Source organism: Denticeps clupeoides, chromosome 4 (genome assembly GCF_900700375.1).
Source record: "Denticeps clupeoides chromosome 4, fDenClu1.1, whole genome shotgun sequence".
Lineage (NCBI taxonomy): Eukaryota > Metazoa > Chordata > Actinopteri > Clupeiformes > Denticipitidae > Denticeps > Denticeps clupeoides.
In genome coordinates this window covers 22,949,511-22,970,632 of record NC_041710.1, presented here as the reverse complement: position 1 = coordinate 22,970,632, position 21,122 = coordinate 22,949,511, and the positions used below count along the sequence as shown (strand labels likewise).

At 43.0% G+C, this 21,122-nt stretch overlaps 1 long non-coding RNA gene across 1 annotated transcript; it reads right to left on the bottom strand.

The window, feature by feature from the left end:
- Nucleotides 1-263: 263 nt before the first annotated feature.
- On the bottom strand, nt 264-1,583 carry LOC114789248 (uncharacterized). The gene is made up of 3 exons (XR_003749635.1): nt 1,494-1,583; nt 762-809; nt 264-275 (listed from the first exon to the last, which is right to left on the bottom strand). It is a non-coding gene; the product is annotated as an uncharacterized LOC114789248 (long non-coding RNA).
- Nucleotides 1,584-21,122: the final 19,539 nt, after the last annotated feature.

Below are 21,122 nucleotides of genomic sequence, written 5' to 3'. Positions count from 1 at the left end.
ACCACAATGATGTAACGAAGTGGCAGTCTTGGGTGGAGAGCCACATCCTGTCACCCACTCGGAATCGCAGAATGACCGAGCGTGCTGGGCTGCGGTGTGAATCGAGGAGAAGAGCAGCATCGCCAGGGTGCCCACCAGCAGGCTCGTGATGGGCAAAGAAGTTGGCCTGGTAGCCACAGCAGACCTCAAAGGGACTTCTGCCGGTGGAAGAGGTGACCTGCAGGTTGTTGGCGAGTTCTGCCCACGGCAGGAAGCACGGACATGTCTGCTGATAGCTAGAGACAAAGCACCACAGGAATCGTCCCAGTTGCTGGTTGGCTCTATCTTTACAGAAGACATAACCCAGATATTCACTGTATTCAAGTTGTCACTGCACTTAATTTTTTTCCCTTTAAACTATTGATAAACTAATATAAAATTATTTGCACTGGATTTCACATAATTGCTTTGAACAATAAATGTGTATTCCAATGTCAGAGCATCTATAATATCACAGCTAGTGAAAAATTACTGAATTGAAGTTGGACTAATTATGCAGTCCATACCTGCTTTTATGGTTAATCATTATGAGTGAGTATGTGTTAAATATACCTTTTTTTTTTACTGCTAACACTGCCTTCTTCTCAAATGCTGTGTGTTCACAAATGTCTGATTTGACTTTCTTTGAATTTATTGTAAATAGAAATAAACTGGAGAAAATGAGACTGAATTATTTCAAACATATTTTTGTTTCTCAGCAGTGTATGTAAATGAACCCATACGTGTTCTCTGGAGATGTAGGGTCTTCCATTCCTCATTGGAGTGTAACTCTAGAGACAAACAACAAAAAGAGACATGTTTGAGCCAAAGTGAGTGAACACATGCATGCTTGTGACTTTAAAATTATACCAGGTGTCTTCCTACAGAGTACACACAGAGGAGGACCAATATGACACCACAAACTGGACAAACACAGACCAACAACAACCAACACTGGCCACAGTCACAGTCTGAAGAAAAAAAAATGTATGAATTAAAATAATTATGTATTGAGTCTTTTGCATAGTAATAAATCTGGCAAACTGCATAATAATAGTGGCAAACTGGCTATGTCCATATTTAGATTATAATACAGTACAACAATGCTTTTGAATTTCTTGCAATGCATATACAATTAAATTCTGTAAGTAATGACTCAGTGTATGTATAGACTACATACCTACCTTAAATGCATAGAAAACCCTTTGGAAATGATCCAACTTTGCATTACAGTAAATATGTCTTATTTACATTACATTAGTTAACAATGTGTACATATTAGAAAAGGTCTCTAAATATCATCATTACTTTTAAACAACACTATGGTAGTGATATTACCATGCTTCTGAATATCTTTCTTCTCAAGTCCCTTGTCATTGTCATTGTCAAAGGCACAGTTGTAAAGTCATGGATCAGATTCAGTGATGTTCTGTATCTTCTGTGTCTTATTATTAATGTTCCATGTGGTCATGTACCGAAAGGGCAGGTTCCTCTGCATGAGAAGAGATGGATCATATTTGGTCAGCTCATAAACAGGGATAACAAGAGGAGGTTGGTTCTCATGGGAGGAGTAGGGGTTTCTAAACCAGAACATCTGTTTTTCATCCAAGACACAGTCAAAGTGCTGCGGCTCCTGGTTGGACCCTCTGCTCCATCACTTTTCCACTGCCCTGTCCACAAAACACTGCACCTGGTGGAAGGCAGACAGACGTCAGGCTCACAGACAGCTTCCCTCAGCTTTAGAAAATTGAAACGATGAATGGTTGAAAAAATTGAACATGAGGGCTGTGAATGTGACACTCAGCTCTTCCATTTTTTTGTGTCACACATAAACAGATTTCAGTCATGAATTTATAGTGACGAAAAAGCTCATATCAATGGAAAATGTTGACCTCTGAACTAAAGTAACAGGGTCATGGTGGTGAACATTGAGGTTAAGTACCCTCTTTTAACGGGAAAACATAGTTCATGTTGTTTCTGTAAGATGAATGCGGCTGACCTTACAGCATGTGGCTTTACAGTGTTTGGGGATTTTGTCGCTGTCAGTAATAAATGAACATGAATACACAATATGAAATAAACTGTAATGTAATTACTCAGCTATTGCACTTCATATTGTAACAAAGGAGGTGATTTATCAAAATAGATTTTAAACAACGGATTTAATGTTAAATGTTGATTGGTTAAACGTCAGCTGTTAATTGTCTTGGTGGTGGAGAGGCATTCAAATAAGAATTTTATAATGCATGTGCTCCGTACATTTATCTTATCAAACTAATAGGCGAAGGCAATGGAACAAAGGAAAATAACGCCAGAGCTGCCTTGCTCAGCGATCGTGCCGTTTTCCGCCACTAGGTGGCGCAAATGCTACATTATTCAATTTTCATTAAATAAAACTACACTGACCGGAATGCCCTACTGAAAGCTTAGCTGGCTGACCAATAGTATTTGAAAGTCACTTTAACATCTTCTTTAGCTGTTTGTACCTACATATTAGCATTTTAATTCATTTTTTTTGTAAAATAGCGTAATTTCATTAACACTTAGATTCTGTGTTTTAATGGCGCTGAGGCACATGGGAATTATCGCCTTGGGCCTGTTTGTGCAACCAGGATTTCACAGTATGTTATCAGGAATTAAATCAAGAGAAGATGTGTCACATCCCTGTCTCCCCATCTGCGCTGCACGCGCCTTAACTCCAAACCAGGGGCTCATTTCCCAAATCAAGCTGTACGCTTGCTTCCAACTATGTTAAGCGGTTAGCGTAATGAGCAACTACGCCCTCGGGAAGTTGTCCCCAGGGCTTTACGCTTTACTCCTTGTCGTTGTTCCTCGCCGTTCAGCCTCGTCATTTCAGCTCTGTTCTACAGTGAATGTGAATATGAGGTGCTTGGGTCTTTATTCTGGTGGTAGTAGCCTAGTGGGTAACACACTCGCCTGTGAACCAGAAGACCCGGGTTCAAATCCCACTTACTACCATTGTGCCCCTGAGCAAGACACTTAACCCTAAGTTGCTCCAGGGAGACTGTCCCTGTAACTACTGATTGTAAGTCGCTCTGGATAAGGGCGTCTGATAAATGCCGTAAATGTAATGTAAATTCTGGTACTACTACTACCAGGGATTAAAAACAGTTAAAAGAACTAGCTACGACATCTTTACACGTGACACAAACAATTTCAGCAATTTTCTCATCTACACCTCATACATGGACAACAGGTCTTTAAATCTATCCCATACTGTCTAAATATTTAGCCACCTTACAGCCAAATTGCTAAACGATCCAGACCTGCTATGAATGTGAGATAAATTAAATGAAAACTTAGATTAAATTTGAACTAATTGCAGCGTCATCATCCCATATAGCTACAAGCACTACTACTGCTACTACCCATAATAATTAGTACACTAATTTACATTTTGTCTATATTCTACTATGTACATTTTGACTAGGATTTTTTTTCGCAATTATTGGAATGTTAAAATAGTCTGGGTATGTTGGATTGAATCTGTTGTCTTTTTAATTATTACCTCGTAAGCCATGCCTTCGTCTGTCCTGCACACTGCACCCAGCTCTGGTGCAACAATTACAATCTCAACACCCACGCAGCCCTCAGGCCCAAACCTGCACTGGACAGAGATCAAACTTTTAGCCTAAAATTCCATAGAAGAACTGCAGTTACTCTAGAAAAAACTTCCTACTGCGGTTTGAATAAAATTTCCTTTTTAAATGCCATTAGATGTGACTTTCCAAGTTAATTTGACCTCAATTTGCCATGTAAATTCATAAGGCAGAACAAATAATAACTCCCTGAGGGTCGGCCTGCTAAATTCCCGCGGCTCACTGTTTGTAGGGGTTTTGACCCGAGGACAGGGCAGCACCAGATAAAGCTGTTTGACTCTCTGGGTGGTATGGGGGCAGCTGCTGTCTATCACAATTTATTGTAGGGGTGTCAGCTACACCAGCCCGAAGGATTGCGTTTAGCCATTAGCCCTATTTCTAATTGAATCACGTCACCACTCGCTCTCCTCATTAAATGTGTTTAATGGTGAACTCACAGCCACTCACACAAACTGTGGTGTTGGAAGCTGCCTTCCAGTTTATTAACTCCGAAGAATGGGGGCGTGTGCACACACGCACACACACGCAATCAGTAGAGAATGGGAGCATGAAATATTTGAACAATTAACACTGAAAAGGAAATAATGTGAAAATCAGGACAAATGAGGGAAATCATTCCTTGACTTTCTCCGTAATGAAAATTCTGCATGTTATTCTTTTGATCGTCAGGAGAGAAATGGTTGGAACTTTCCCACAGAATCATGCATTTCTGGTTGTTACCTAGATGTTAACTCTGCACTAAACCTATTTCAGTTCATTTTATTTACAGCGTTTATCAGATGCTCTTATCCAGTTACAAGGACAGTCCATGGTTAGTTGTCTTGCTCAGCAACCATTTTTGTGGTGCTATAATAGAAATAGTACATGGGGGCATGTACTAATAAAGAACGGCTTGCCATTGCCACCCAGCCATTTTTGTTGAGGTCCAAACAACGAACTGTGGTAGTTTAAATCAGGCGTCCGGCAGATCTCATACACCCTACATCCTCATTCTGGATGATTTAAACCCCCTCTAGGCAAGTAGATGCCAGTGTAAGTGTGTCCCTTCTTTGTACCTTGTTCACAGGGATGTCAGTGGACATCACACACGCTACCAAACCGAACCGGCTGCCGAAAAGGCGCTCTGACATTTGCAAACATTTCTGCATTTGAACGTCTTACATTTCAACCCTTTTCAAACACCCTTTTGAGTGTGTGTGAAGTCTTTAAATTCTGACAGATGACTTTTTTGGGGGGGAGGGGGGGGGGGGGGGGGGGGGGATTGGTGGCAGTGGTGGCCTAGCGGGTGAGGAAGCAGACCCGTAATAGGAAGGCTGCCGGTTTGAATCCCAAGCCGCCAAGGTGCCAACTGGCACACACTGCTCCCCACGTGCCTGTCATGGTTGCCCACTGCTCACCAAGGGTGATGGTTAAATGGGATCACTTTCGCTATATTTTTATAATGTATCTGGGTTCCTTTTATTTAGCTTATTACATCTCTCATCTCTCTTTAGTAAATCTGTACGTTTGCAGTGCTGTATGCTTTCTAAAGTAGTCGATAACATTAACAGACAGGATAAAAAAAGGACCATGCACTTGTAAGCACTAAATAATGACACTTTCATGCCTTCCCTCCTTCTCCTCCCGTCTCTGCGCATTAACCCCTGTGATGCCCTTTTCAATTTTTGACACAAATCCCAGTTGATGTTTCTTCTCGCACACCAGTAATTTAATTATGAGCCACGCTGCATCACATCCAGCCAGTGCCACTGCCCAAAAGCCCCTGCGGGCTGAAACGTGTTAAAGGAAGGTAGGACAAACATGTGGGGGGGGGGTAGATAGAAATGAGGAAACGAAAAGAAAGAATTGACCTGCTTGGAAATGTTTGACGTTTTGGCGGGTTTTTTTTTTTTTTTGGGGGGGGGGGGGGTCTTCCTGTCTACACCTGGGCTAGACGTCTTCGATGTGCACACCTTGGCTAGCCTGAGTTGAGCTCGAGCACCATGAAACGAGACGTGGGGTGTCCGGCTGAGGTCAACCCTTTCGTTTTTTTACGAGAATCCCGTTTGTGCTGTTCCTTTTTTGGTCTTAAAAAGCCTTTATTTTCCTGTGTGTTATTTTTCCTGCGCAGAAGCTGAGGCGAAATTGCAGTGAAAAGACTGAAAAAAATAAGTGTGCCAGGAAGAGGGGAGCGAGCGGAAATAAAGCAGAGGGGGTGCCGGCTCGTACTTACTGCCGGGTAAAATCACCTTTAAAAGGTTCCTATCGTGGAGCTGCACAAAGAAGCTCACACATCGAGTAAGTGTGTCTCCACCAGAGCGGCCTTTTTCCTCCACCTATTCTGTCTTAGCAACGTAAGTCGCCGCGTGTAGGCCGGGGTGGGGGTAAAATGAGAGACACTAAAGATCCCCCCACCCTTCTCTCTTTGTAGATTTCGGAAGGAAGCGTCGGGCATTAGTTACTGTTGAAGAAGACACGAGTGGCATTAAAAATGAATGAATGAGCCCCTTTCTCTCTCTCTGAATCACTGTGAGATGAAAGGAAATCAGCTGAAGGGGTAAGCGCTGTGGCGGCGGACCCTTATTTATGAACATTTGAAGCGGTTGCAGGGAATGTGAACCCCGGTAACCACGCTCAGGAAGGGGGTTTCCCCGGGACCCGCCGCAGTCCGTTTGGCGGAGCTTCTCTCTGACATGATCGCACCGATCCCTCCGCGGTCGGAGGGGCCTTGCAGAGGGGCAGGGGTGATATAATCACATGTGATACGCCTCTCAGCCCCCCAGAGATCGGCACATTATGGTGTCACTCCAGTTTAAGTCTTCCTCCTCGCCTCTCCATCGTCTCTGTGCGGACTATTAATTGAAAAGAGAAATCTTGAGCAAGAAGCAGCGCATTGTGGTGTTCGGATGAGGCTAAAGGACCGAAGTGCCATTCTGATTCATATGTGTTGATCGAGCTCAGATTCACGGGCGAAGGCTGCCTTGTTCGGTCCCTCAGTTCGTGTTTTTTTATTACAGACTCTTTCAGCCGCCTGTATCCATGTACACAGGAGCTTTATATTTATCTTGTCTTTCTAGCTCGCTTTAACATTTGATTTTTTCGCAACCAGACAAAGGCACAAGAGCTCAAATGAAATGAAAGAGCTGAGCAGATGAAAGGAGGGAAACGATGGCGAATAAAAAGAAAAGTAGAGAAAACGGCAAGGTGCGCCGAGCCCTCAGCGGCCGGTATTAAAGTTGACACAGAAACGAGAGCGGAGCTGAGATGCTCCCGGACTCGTGCTTCTGCGGCGCAGCCATGTCCCGGATCGCCTCCCATCAGTCATTCGGTGGGAGGCCTGGCTGGAACTTGATTGACGCCGTGTTTAGAGCTTGGTGCACGAGAGCTGTGGGGAGAGCCTCCTGAAACGTGTGAATTGATGCGTGAGGGTGTTTGTGAGTGGGGCTGGTGGCAGAGCAGATGGTGAATCTTTTTTTTTTTGTTGAGAGCATAGTCTTGTGCTGATAGGCGTGTAGCTTAATGTACGCAGCCATGACATGCTGCAAAAACCCCAGCTCCAATCCTCCATTATGTATTATGGATGCAATTAAAGGCAAAGTTCACAAAAGAATACAAAACACAGACTTTTATTTAATATTAATTAGAGCAATGGGGGTCATCAACCCACTTTCTAAAAGGTCCATCCAAAGACAATCAAAATCCTCACTCTTTACCAAATGTCTCGCTATGACAATAGTGAAGCTGCTATAACAACTTCAACTCAATTGCAAAGACACATCGCACCGCAAATATATACCCTGACTGCGATACGCCGTTATACTGATTTAACAGGCAGAAATTATACTGTACTAATACAAATAAAAATGTGCACTATGAATCACAGACTAATTCTATATATGAAACTACCGAACAACACGCTCGCTCTCGCCCAGAGACAGGCTTCAGATTCAGCTACTGAGCCGCTGCTGTCGGGGCTCTGGCTGACCCCCCCCAATTGCGCAGGGTCTTTGATCTGTCACAGAGGCCTGCGCCGGCAACACAATGGCTGAATTCACTGTGCTTCACGCTGCGCGGAGAGAGAGAGAGAGAGAGAGAGGTCTCTCTATCAGAGGCTGCTTTAGAAGCCGACATGGGCCGACCAGGGTTCCTGCTCAGAACAATGATGCTGTCACACGCTTTTCCATTCTACAAACAGCACAGAGAAACATATACGGTACGGAGCCTTTATTGGGACAAGTCGGCACACGACAAATTCATTAGAAGACTAAGGCTAGATTGTTCCTTTATTCACCTGCTTAAAACATATTAAAACAATACCTGAGCCAATAGATATTAACTGGCTTTCCGACCACATCTGGGGAGGAGGGGTCGGACCGTGTTTTCTTTTGATCTTGTATGCTGTCGCCCTTGGTTTTACTTCTCGATTAGGGGTCACTAAGAAGCGCTTGTTCTCATGGCGCTTTCACACGTTCCTGAATTAGTTTTGTTGTTTGGAACCCTTGTGCATTTTAACCAGAAGTTGGTTTCCTTTCACACAAATGCCATTCAGACCTGGCTGCTAATTGAATGTGCCGAGAACTAAATGAAAAGGTGATCACCTTCAGATGAAGCATGAAAGCAATTAAAACTAATAAAGGAAGTAACAAGCTTTCAGCACAAGTCTAGACCAGATGCAGGGCTTGCTGGCTTGTCGGGGTGATGGGCAGATAGACCAGCAGCTGGACACCCCTCATCGAGACAGGGACGTGTTTAAAATCTCCAACACGGGAATGAGCAGCCCAGTGTGAAAGTAAATGAAGTGAAGCAGCAGTATTTCAGCGTGCATGGGGAGCAAAGATCAGGAGACAATGACCTTCATAGAATTCAGGGGACAAAACAGAGGCGGCTGCCTGTTGTGTCTTTCAAGGCCGTGGTGGTCTGACAGGAAAGTTACGTATCATTATTATTACGACTGCTACTTAAGCAGGTAAATTCATGTTGGTTTGTTTTTTTCTCATATTAAAACACATTATGTTCGTGTTATTGTCAGTTTATGATGTATCATGGTGTACAGTTGTGTATTGTATACAGTGTTGGGAAGGTTACTTTTAAAATGTATTCCACTACAGATTACAGAATACATTTCCCATTAAGTTACTCAATGTGAGTAACATATTCTGGATACTACTTAATTTTAAACTTTATTGTCATGCTTTTTACAACTACATGAATGTAGCAATAACAGATAATAAAAAAGACGGTGTTTTTTCCTTAGCCATTTCTTTATTTATAAAGCTGAAAAGTGGAAGAGTATTAGACAAACATATTCCATCACTTAGTTAAAATAAAAAGTAGCCTTGCACAAGGAAAAAAAAAATATAAAAAGGTAATATATAAACCAATTCTCAAAAATGAAAAAGATACTTTTTTGGCATTTACTGTCAATATTATTCGTCCACAAATAATTTCAGAATACTAAAGCTCCTTCAATAGAAATCAGATATTCAAACTTGATGTGACAATGACACTTTAAACCTTGCCACCAGATATAATTTTAAACACATGCCATTTAACAAAGGCATGCAACAAGAACCATCTACGGTGTCAGTGCTGAACTGTTTGGTTGGTTGGAAAACTTAAATCCCCTCCCAAAATCCAATAATTGGCTGACAATTGCCATAAACATATGAGGTGCTGCTTTTCTAATGCTTGCAAAAAAACAAACACTAAGTTTAGAAAAGAATGAGGTTACCAGCCTTATCAGTGAACAACACCAAGATATTTTCAGCAACCTACCTACATCTGTTCCACTTAGTCTACAGTCCAGTAAAGGTGGTTGTAATGCAGCAAGAGCACCTGTTCAAAGTGTTTGTCTGTCATGCGGTTACGGTGTGGGGTGAAAACAAGTCCTCCGTGGCTAAAGAGACATTGGACAGGAGCACTAGACGGAAGAGTCGTATTGTATTTTAAGAAGAGGTCTCTGATCACTGGATATGCCTTTATTCAGGCCAATGTTTTACCTGAATCTTTAAGACACCTCTGTAGACACCTCATCCTCCGCTGTAGACCAGGTCATCTGTGGACTCCGAAAACTGAAGAAGTTGTCGTCATCATCTTCTGAAGCATGTCCAGTGGTGCTGGCATCATTAGAAGGTTCTGAGTTGAGGAGATGAGCCTTTTGGACAGATGGCACATATCTGGCAACACATTTTACAGCCCAAAGCATGTTGCTGCTCACTGTTACGTCCCTGGACGTATGCTCCCACGTTTTCTGTGTGTCTGGCTGTGTTTTTTGCGTTCTGTCCGTTTTAGGTTGACTTCGTGGGAGGAGTTGAGGCCTACCAGCTCCATCTGTCATTGGTCACCTCCACCTATTTAAAGAGACTTCAGATGGTGTTCGGGAGTTCCCCAGTGTCTGCTAGGCCCTTATGCTTTTGGGAGGTCCCCAGGGTCCATGGAGATCTGCATGGAGCTCCGTTGGGGATCTCATTCGTGTTTCTTGTTGCTTTGTGTGATAGACCCTTTGTTGTTAGTCTGTTAGCTGTTAGCCTGTCATTTTGGTAACCTGTCATTTGGTAATTTGGTAACGTGCCGTTTTTTGTAACTTGTATGTGTTTTAGTTATCCCTGCTGTTATCCCATCCCTTCCTTTAGGCTGTTTTGATGTTGGTTAGCTGTCCTGAGTCCTCTGTCTTATTGAACCTGTTAGCACACTGTAAATAAAACCACTGTTTGTATCGTTTGTTTGGTTGCATGTGTAACAGTGGACATCCTCCTCTCCACACCCTTGTTGCGTTTCTGAGACCCCTAGACTTAGGAACGTGACAAATGGGGGCTCGTCCGGGATTGTTTTTATCCTTGGTTTGGTGTTTGTGAGCAGAATCATATATCCGGTAAATTAGGGTGTCTCTTGGGGTCTTTGCTGTGGCAATGCCCTCCCTGCAGAGCACCACTTTTGTTATTTTGCTTTGTTATTTTTCTTTTCTTTCTTTTGGAGCTAATCCGGGTGGGGGTACACTGTCACACGGACAGCCTCAGCTTGAGTCTGACCGGGGAGACGTTCGGCGTTCAAAGTTGCCTCCAATCGGTACCCTCCGAAGAGCAGATAGGTTAAGGTAGCTTGTGTTAGGCATGTTTAGGACCGGATTTACAATTTTGCTGTTGTGTTTGTGGCCTCAAGTATACGTTCGGTGGAGAGAAGTTTGTGTAGGCTTGGGTGGTTGTTAGTATTCAGCTTTTTGTTTTTTTGGCGTACAAGTTTGTGTGGGGTAGTTGATCTGTTGTGTACACATGTGTGGGTCTAAAGTTAGCACAAGATGCATTTTGTGTGTGGTGGCTGTGTTTGTATCATTTGTGGACATTCGTTAGTGCTCCTTCTGCATTCGTTCGGCACAGTGTTTGAAAGAGACGCTGTTTGAATTGCCGTGTGGTGTTCGCTCACTCTCAGTAGTGAGGTTCTTCGGCGGAAGGAAACACTGTTTCAGTTGTGGAGCGTGTTGGTCAATAGGAACGTTTTTCCCAGCCCTGCCTGCTGATGTACTCTCGTCAAGCATTTCTGCCGATCTGGCGAGTGACTCTGATGCGGATGTAAAAATCTGTGAGTGCTTATTGGAGAAGCGCGAGTGGCTTGATTCAGCGAGAGTTTGTCCAGAATGCGAATACCGTAACTACGGGCTCGCAAGATGGTGCAGGAGCTTAAGCTTTTGCCAATTGGAGTGTCAGCATGAGCTTGAGCTCAGAAAGTTGGAGCAGGAGGTTGGAATGGAACGTGACTAAGTACCAGAGTAAGCACTGAGTGTGCTTTTGTGTAAAGCTCCCGTTCGGGTTAAGTCTAGGACTGCTGTTGTATGGGGTGCGTCTGTTTGTGGGCCTACTGTCTCTTAGGTTATTAGTCCCCAAGAGCAGTGTGGAGTACCCAGTTCGCCCTATTATTTTTCCCCATCACTGACATTTTTGCATTTCTGTGGAAGTGGGGGAAATATTTCATTTGACCATAGTTTGCTTAAGTTTTGCCTTATTATACAACCACCAGCATTTTTGCTTTTGAGTATACAAATTGTTGTCCACTGCTTGTTTTTGGACCTTCGAAAAATTTAGATGTGAGATTCGTTGAATAGTGCAGATATTGTATTTGAGGGACAATGCTTTATCTTGTGCACTCTTGGATCAACCGAAGGGTTGATATTTGGTGGTGGTGGGGGTGTTACGTCCCTGGACGTATGCTCCCACATGTTCTGTGTGTCTGGCTGTGTTTTTTGCGTTCTGTCCCTTTTAGGTTGACTTCGTGGGAGGAGTTGAGGCCTACCAGCGCCATCTGTCATTGGTCACCTCCACCTATTTAAAGAGACTTCAGATGTTGTTCGGGAGTTCCCCAGTGTCTGCTAGGCCCTTATGCTTTTGGGAGGTCCCCAGGGTCCACGGAGATCTGCATGGAGCTCCGTTGGGGATCTCATTCGTGTTTCTTGTTGCTTTGTGTGATAGACCCTTTGTTGTTAGCCTGTTAGCTGTTAACCTGTCATGTGCCGTTTTTGGTAACTTGTACGTGTTTTAGTTATCCCTGCTGTTATCCCATCCCTTCCTTTAGGCTGTTTTGATGTTAGTTAGCTGTCCTGAGTCCTCTGTCTTATTGAACCTGTTAGCACACTGTAAATAAAACCACTGTTTGTATCGTTTGTTTGGTTGCATGCGTAACAGTGGACCTCCTCCTCTCCACACCCTTGTTGCGTTTCTGAGACCCCTAGACTTAGGAACGTGACATCACTATTGACTTAAGAGTGAAACTCTCCACATCAGAGCAACCGGTAAAAAAAAACACACACACAGAATCGAAAGTTGAATGACTTTAATGACATGATTATAAAAATGCATGAATTAATTATTTCTCGCACTCATACTGTACTTGGAGAAAATGGAACATTTTTCGGAAACTTTGGTACTATTACGCTCAGTATTACGCACAGTATTACTGTCAGGATTGACTGCAGCTGGGCTCATCACCTGTACCCAATCCTGACAGCACATAAAAGCCGGAGATTTCCGACCCTTCGGAAGGGACGACATTTTCGTGGACTTGGTGCACAAACTTGAATTTCGGTTCTATGTTTTGAGTTCAGGCCACACGCCTGCGGGGCTTGTCTTTGTTGTTCCGGTTTATTTCTCTTTTCAGCCACCGCGCCATTGTTTATTTGTATTTATTTATTTATTGTTTATTAATAAAACCCCCTTCCCAGCATGTCCTGCCTCTGTGCTTCCTTCCCCCCCACATCAAGCGGGCGTGACAATTACGCGCAGTATTACACACACTTGTGCTTGCTCTGGAACGGGCAGATGGCTTTTGCCCATTTTTTGGCCATTTTTTGCCCACAGGTCATCCTGGTGGCAGCGGGTGCAGATCAGACCACCGTGTAACAAAGTAACTGTATACAGTTAATACAGTTACTCATATTTCAAATTCTAAATACGTAACACCGGTACATGTATTCCGTTAATCCCCAACACTGTACAAATTGAATAATGGTTAATTGTATTTATTTACTGAATATTTAACCATATTCGGTATCAGTGTCTTTTCTTTCATTGCAACCATAAAACCCCAGAAGATCTGAACTACTGTTTATCTCTGCTGATTTCTACCGACACCAGGATCTTAAAATCTCCCTGGACAAATCTCCACTCTCTCCTTCTGTCACTGCATGCAACTTTAGGGTAACCATGGACAATTCCCTCTCCTACTCATCTCCCATTACCAATCTCTCTCGCTTGTGTTAATTCCTTGTGTTAAAGCCAAGGAAGGGTCATCAACCTCCTACCTCAGATCTTTCATCATTCCTCACTCTAAACCTTGAACTCTCCAATACACCAGCACTGCTCGACTGGTACAACCATCTTCCAAGGAAAGCTTCTCAGTCTTGGCTCCTAGGTGGTGAAATGAACTTGTACTAGATGTTGAAACTGCTTAATCACTTATGATCTTACAAAAATAAAGCTCTAAACTATATTTAATAATAATAATTGGGTTCTGAGTTATTAATCTAATGGTATTTTTGCAGGTCTTAGTGAAGCAAATAAAGGATTTCAATGATAAGACATCTTAATGGATTTATGTAAGTCACTCCGGATAAAATCAGCAGCCAAATGCTGTAAATGTATGTAAAATGTAAAGACAAATCCCAAAAGTTAATAAAACATTCAGTTTCTAATTCGAAGATCAAAGTCTCATGTAAACTGTGTTAATAGATCACCACACCTCTCCTGCACTGATCTTGTGCTTGCTCTTTACTAAAATGTACTGGCTGTGTCTGTGGTCATTAAATTAAACAATGAACTGGGCACCCAAACTGGCAGATGGTGACCTGACACTAATTTGGCCAACTTAGTAAATGCAGGCCCATAAGTACAGGTTGCGATGGGGCTGGACTCTCATGCACTTAGTTTAAATTCACTTGATGGGCACTTAATATGCAGGTCCTTTTGTGTTCGTTAAGAGGGTATCTGAGGTACTTCACTCCTGCCCTTTCTAATGAAGGCTGGCAATTCTGAAACCTGACCTTTTAGTACCAAACGGGCCTGACTTAAACATCTCTTTTGCTCCCTTTGAATTTTCTTGTTGAAGAGACAATTATCTTTATGTGCTGAGACCTTATTTCTTACTGAAAGAGCGTGGAAGAGAGAAGATTGGAGAAGGTGAGATAAAAGATTAGAGCAAATGCTCATTTGAGCGGTGGACGTATTCTCTGTGAAGTGTCTAGATTTGTTTCTTTCTTGTAGTATGCATTGTGTCGAAGTGGATCTGAGCACCTTGCATGTCTAATGCTGTACAATGCTGGCCATTCCGTTGCCTCTGTGATGGAATATACTAATAATGCATACTTTTTCCTGTACATTAAAATAAGTGTTTTTGTGTGTTGATGTTGATATTACGTTTTGTATTATTGCAGCAGCTTTATAATTTACCTATAATACCTTTGTATTCAATGTTACTGTTTTGTATTTAATGTTACTTGTATGGGTCTGAGAGTAACGTAATTTCAATTCTCTGCATGTCCTGTACATGTGGCAGAATTGACAATAAAGCTGACTTTGACTTTGATAATTGTAATTACAATTGTTGCTGTTTTTGTTTCTGCATCAGGAGAATCACAGGTTTGTGCATTTGACATTTCACCAAATTTACTGAAACAATGAAATTATTTCTGATGACTTCATACTAATGTAAGGTGGTCATGGAAACTGTATTTGTCTAGTTGTGTAAACCTGAAGCAAATAAGTGGGAATTGTGTTAAATTTACATGCAAGTGAATAAAAATGTATATGTAATTGAATAAAATGCTAATACATATTCAGAATACAAACAATAAGTGATTGTGGTCAGTTCATGTGACTTCTTACAAGGCAGTATAAAGAATGTTGCATACTTATTTAATACATTAGCTGTGAAAAGAAAAAAATCTGTAGGTCCAAATGTGGATATAGGTGACAGCGAATGAAGTGTTGAATAAAATGTTGAATTCACCACCCTTGAATATTGCAAAAAAAAACAGAGGCCCACTGGATGTGGGGTTGATGGATGGTGAGCCACAGGTTGCCCAGGACCACGGCCACATCTGAAGGCCACACCCCGAGACCTCATGGTTGGGTTTAGTATGGAGCGGTGTGGTCTGAAACATTACTTGCCCCAATCCCAGGGGCTGTCCGTATAAACCCATGAAGAATGTGGGGGATCAAAACGGGTGGAAGGGAACTCGAGGAAGGTGGCCAGATCGACGTCCAGCAGATTCATGTCCACCGCGGAAACCACCGGCACGCACCCCTGGTGTTGATCAGTGGTGGGTGTTGTCCAGCTCAGCGTGAACAGGAGGGTGCACCTGGGGGAGAGAACCCGGGAGGCAGAGCTGGGGTTTTCAGGGTTCACCAGGGGGTTCTGCGGTGAACCGACACTACGTCAGGATCCGCGACAGCCTGCGGCATAGCCGTCGATCAGTGGCAGGAGAGTCCATCCAGACATCCTGGGCAGTGACACAGGTGACGGCTGAACCGAGCTGCAGCTTCGCTTTGTTGCTGCTGCAGGTCCTGCTGTTGTTGGAGTTGGTCAAAGTACAGCTTGCAGCGAACGAGAAGAAATACGGCATATGACTTCGCTTTGTGTGTTTGTTCTGCGCCACCATTTATGCTATTTGTTGTCTGGGGCATGGAGTCCTTCTGGGTGGACGAAGTCAGGGCTGCCCTGCCGTCCCCTAATAAAGCAATCAGTGTTTATTTTAAAAGTATTGTATCCAAATTATTGTACATCTCTATAAATTTACTTTAATTTACTTTACTTGTCAGATGCTTTTATCCAAAGCGACTTACAAGGAGAAGACACCAGCAATTGTGAGTAGCAAAACAAAGAACCCTGATAAGCCTAATAGGCCTGATAGGCACCATAAATTCATTTGGTTCCATTGTATTAATACAGTAGCCATATTGGACAAAGACATGGTCTGGTCTTTCATATATGAGGGGGTTAACTCAGCTTTATTCAGCATTATTGTACTGGGATACAGTGTCTAAAATGTAATGAACCAACAGTATTATCCCTTTACCCATGGGTGTGGGTGAGCCAGAGACAGGATCAGAGATCTACACCCCCTCCCTCTAAATCATTACCTTTCATTGTGATGAGGACATGCCATCTGTTTCTCTATTTGTGAGCTGCACCCAAAACCTTCTCCTAAGTGTTAATCATCATAACAAGGACATGTTGTCTGTCGGCATGTCTCAATTAAAGACACCGCAACCCCCACCTCGATCTTGCTGGAACATGACACAATCCAGCAGCACCTTTAATTGTTCATGCAGCAATTTTCACAAAAGTGTAGGCAGACACCTCTGACATCTTTCCAATTAAACCCCAGCAGACAGCTTGAGTAGCCGAGTGTCAGGTCTCGGCGCTCCACGCCGCCCGGCTGCGGCCTTACGCCCACCTCAGTTAAAGTCCCCGAGAAGGAGGTGGGTAGAGATGCGGCGCGTTTTGTGTTAATAGGCGACGCGGGCTGTGTTAAATCACATAATTGCTGTCACGCGAGACAGGCCTTCTAATGAAACATGCTGTGAGTCGAATGCAGGCCTCTGGAAAAAAAATCTTGACGTTTGCCGTGTCAGTCGTGTTCGACGGGCCACATTGTTTATGGGGTACGGTGGAGCTGCTGTGCTAGCGCACAGATTGACAACGTGTGTCTGTTCAATGTGCTTGAGAAAATGGAGCTCTTTGTTTTTCTGTGGTGGCAAAGTGCTGTTGTAATGACACCCCTAACAGCCCCAGCAGAATGAAAAATTGTAAAGTACTACAAAAGGAGAAAAAAAACAGTCCGGGATAATTTCCACACTTCCCTTTCACACAATTGAGCTCATGAATGTTCAAAACACCGCAACAAATGGCCGTTGTGGTGCAAGCAATCAATTTCCTGTGTGCTCATTGTTCTACAGCCATGCAGGGGGGGTGGGGCCTGCTGTGTAGGTGAGAATGATAGTACAGTCATTCACCCATGTGATTCTGTGCATCTGCTGTGTGAAAATCCGCAGAATTGTTCGCTCAATTTAACGTTAACCTTTGGTGAAGGAAATCCTTTGATTTCACTTTCTCTTCACAAAACTCACACACACACACACACACACACACACATACACAAGAGCCTTGGAGGTAGCCTTGGTGCCTGACCGCTAGTTCAAATGCTAGAGAAAAAACTTTTTTTTTTTTCGGTCACACAAAAAAAAATTAGTCATAAAAGCCATATATAATTCATGGACTCGTTTTTAATCGCACCCTCAGTCATGCTGGACCCAGGTCTGGACTGGACAGATGTGTTTAAATGTTTAATTCATTACCAGATGTCAGAAGTTCCAGAATTACCAGAATCATTTAAAAAAAATGATTTTAAACGCGCCATTACGCGATCATTAAAAAGTGAAAGGCAGATGTTTATCGGGAGTTTCCGCTGACATGAGGTTCCTGCCAGTGTCCTGTACAAGCCTACAGCTCTGATTAGTGCAGGATCAGGCGATAAGATGCAAAGATGCAATTGGCAAAGATAATCTGTTTTCTTTTTGCCTTGTACCCACGGAAAGGACCTTAATTAGCAGAGTTTTTTTATGTTTCACTGAGTCAGACTTGTGCTCTTCCTCATCATCTAGGATATACCACCTTCTTCTCATCTGCCTCCTGGCCCACTCACACACACACTCACACACACAAATGATTTCTAATATGATCAAAAAATACACTGTACATATCAACCAGCATATTCCACTTTCACGTGATAAATGGTCTATATCCATCCACCCAGGCCCACTTATTACAGGGTATAAGAAAACTAACAAAAAAGCAATTCTTTCCCAGAAACAAACCTGCACACACACATACAATGGCCACTTTCACATCAGCAATTAACCGTGCATGACCTCTTATGTGAACTCCTGCCCCATGGCGCTAACCTTGTACATGTGCACACATGTACAATAATTCATCAGAACAATATTTTAAATTACTAACAAGCATCAGTCTTTATACAGTGTGCCAGAACCTGGATGCATTTTGTGTTAAAGCAATGGGGAAAAAAACACAGCTTCGGCAGACTATGTGACGTTTTTTTTGGATCCATGCACTTACCAGTGGAACAAAAATAACGGTGAAGAACATTGTCACACTTTTTTTACTCTAACACACATATCGTATGACTCCACGCATAAAAACCCAAACAGTGTAAAGTTTCTGCTTGTGACTAAAACACAATACCAAGGAAAGGTAAATGGAGCACCGCCTTTTCCAGGTCACCATGCTCTCTGCCATATCCGACGTTGCCCAGCATCTCCAATGGAAGCCGCAGTTCACCTTTTTTTCCTTTAGGCCCCTTTTAGGTGGTTCGTGTGAATAAAAGCTCACACATTTACCCTTCTGACTGTGCACAGCTGTCCTTAACTAATAAGACTTCATTGCGATTTTTTGTATGTCGAACGTGTTGTTTGCATCAACACTGTGATTCCCTTACATCAGCTTCATTTTCCTCTTATTTTCATCCAACAAAATGCTTGACCAGTGACAAGGTATTCCCAATAAAAAGGGAAGTGATTGTCATTGTGAGACACTGCAGCACAGCACATGGTGACACATCGAAATTTGTCCTCTGCTTTTAACCATCACCTTGAGTGAACAGTGGGCAGCCATGACAGGCGCCCGTGGAGCAGTGTGTGGGGACGGTGCTTTCCTCAGTGGCACCTCAGTGGCACCTTGGCGGTTCAGGATTTAAAGCCGCAACCTTCTGATTACGAGTCCGCTGCCTTACCCGCTAGGCACTAGGTGCCCAGGTACTTACATTTTTTCTCACCTTGAGTCTGGCGCATTAGCAGAATGCTTGTTTAAACCGCAAATGGTAAATTGGCATTTACACCTTCCCCCCTACCCCCCAACCCCGAATATTAGATTTACAAAGATGTCTCCGATATTTCGAAGTCTTTGCATAATAGACTAGTGTGAGTGTTGCCCATGTGCAAACGCTGTGATTCGCATTTTAATTATCACTTTCTCGACTGAGTCTTGACATCCTTGTCATTGCAGTAATTAAAATTGAAGCGCTGCGTCTCTGTGTACAGCTGGCAGTCAGCGACAACAGCAGCGACTCTGGCAGCATGTGCTGCTCTAACTCATCCATTCAGTGTCATTCCGTCCCTCCAGCCGTTTCGGCTCCGCGATTCTCTCATCCCGCTCCAGCCGTCCTCCTCAATTATATCCCATTTCAGATAAGCCCATTTCTCTGTACGGTAGAATAATGTTGCAGATGCTGTTTATTACAAGATGAACAGTGTTGTGGCAGTTACCACAACAACCACAATGACATAGTAGCAATCAGAACAATACAAATAACCATTTAAAAATCATTTGTATTGCTGTCATTTAATTGAAAAAAACAACAAATCAATCTCAAATTTTGCAATGATTTATTGCAATTATTTCTTAAGACTAAAGCGTACTGTAACGAATATTTAAAATGTACGAGAAGTCAAAGTGGGATTTATTTAGTCAAACACCCTCTGGCAGTAAATAGAATGGGGGAAAATATGTTTTCTCAACTTTCAATTTTTTATTTCCGTTTAAGGGCCCAGACCTTGTTGGTGCAGTTTTCCTCCAGGTTCTCTGGTGTCCTCCCCTCATCCGATGGTATACACACTAGGTGGATGGTATACTATATTGTGTGTTTGCCCTGTGGTGTACTGGTGCCCCGCAATGCGCCCGGAGTCCTGGGATGGGCTTTGGCACCCTGAGTAGGACCAAGCGTATTTGTTTTTCATTAAGAACAACCTTACAGTGGTGTGAAAAACTATTTGCCCCCTTCCTGATTTCTTATTCTTTTGCATGTTTGTCACACAAAATGTTTCTGATCATCAAACACATTTAACTATTAGTCAAAGATAACACAAGTAAACACAAAATGCAGTTTTTAAATGATGGTTTTAAAACTGAGAAAAAAATCCAAACTTACATGGCCCTGTGTGAAAAAGTAATTGCCCCCTGAACCTAATAACTGGTTGGGCCACCCTTAGCAGCAATAACTGCAATCAAGCATTTGCGATAACTTGCAACGAGTCTTTTACAGCGCTCTGGAGGAATTTTGGCCCACTCATCTTTGCAGAAGCTGTAATTCAGCTTTATTTGAGGGATTTCTAGCATGAACCGCCTTTTTAAGGTCATGCCACAATATCTCAATAGGATTCAGGCCAGGACTTTGACTAGGCCACTCCAAAGTCTTCATTTTGTTTTTCTTCAGCCCTTCAGAGGTGGATTTGCTGGTGTGTTTTGGGTCATTGTCCTGCTGCAGCACCCAAGATCGCTTCAGCTTGAGTTGACGAACAGATGGCCAGACATTCTCCTTCAGGATTTTTTGGTAGACAGTAGAATTCATGGTTCCATCTATCACAGAAAATTCCATCTATTCCAGGTCCTGAAGCAGCAAAGCAACCCCAGACCATCACACTATCACCACCATATTTTACTGTATGATGTTCTTTTTCTGAAATGCTGTGTTACTTTTATGCCAGATGTAACGGGACATGCACCTTCCAAAAAGTTCAACTTTTGTCTCGTCGGTCCACAAGGTATTTTCCCAAAAGTCTTGGCAATCATTGAGATGTTTTTTAGCAAAATTGAGACGAGCCTTAATGTTCTTTTTGCTTAAAAGTGGTTTGCGCCTTGGAAATCTGCCATGCAGGCCATTTTTGCCCAGGCATTTTCTTATGGTGGAGTCATGAACACTGACCTTATTTGAGGCAAGTGAGGCCTGCAGTTCTTTAGATGTTGTCCTGGGGTCTTTTGTGGCCTCTCGGATGAGTTGTCTCTGCGCTCTTGGGGTAATTTTGGTCGGCCGGCCACTCCTGGGAAGGTTCACCACTGTTCCATGTTTTTGCCATTTGTGGATAATGGCTCTCACTGTGGTTCGCTGGAGTCCCAATGCTTTAGAAATGGCTTTATAACCTTTACCAGACTGATAGATCTCAATTA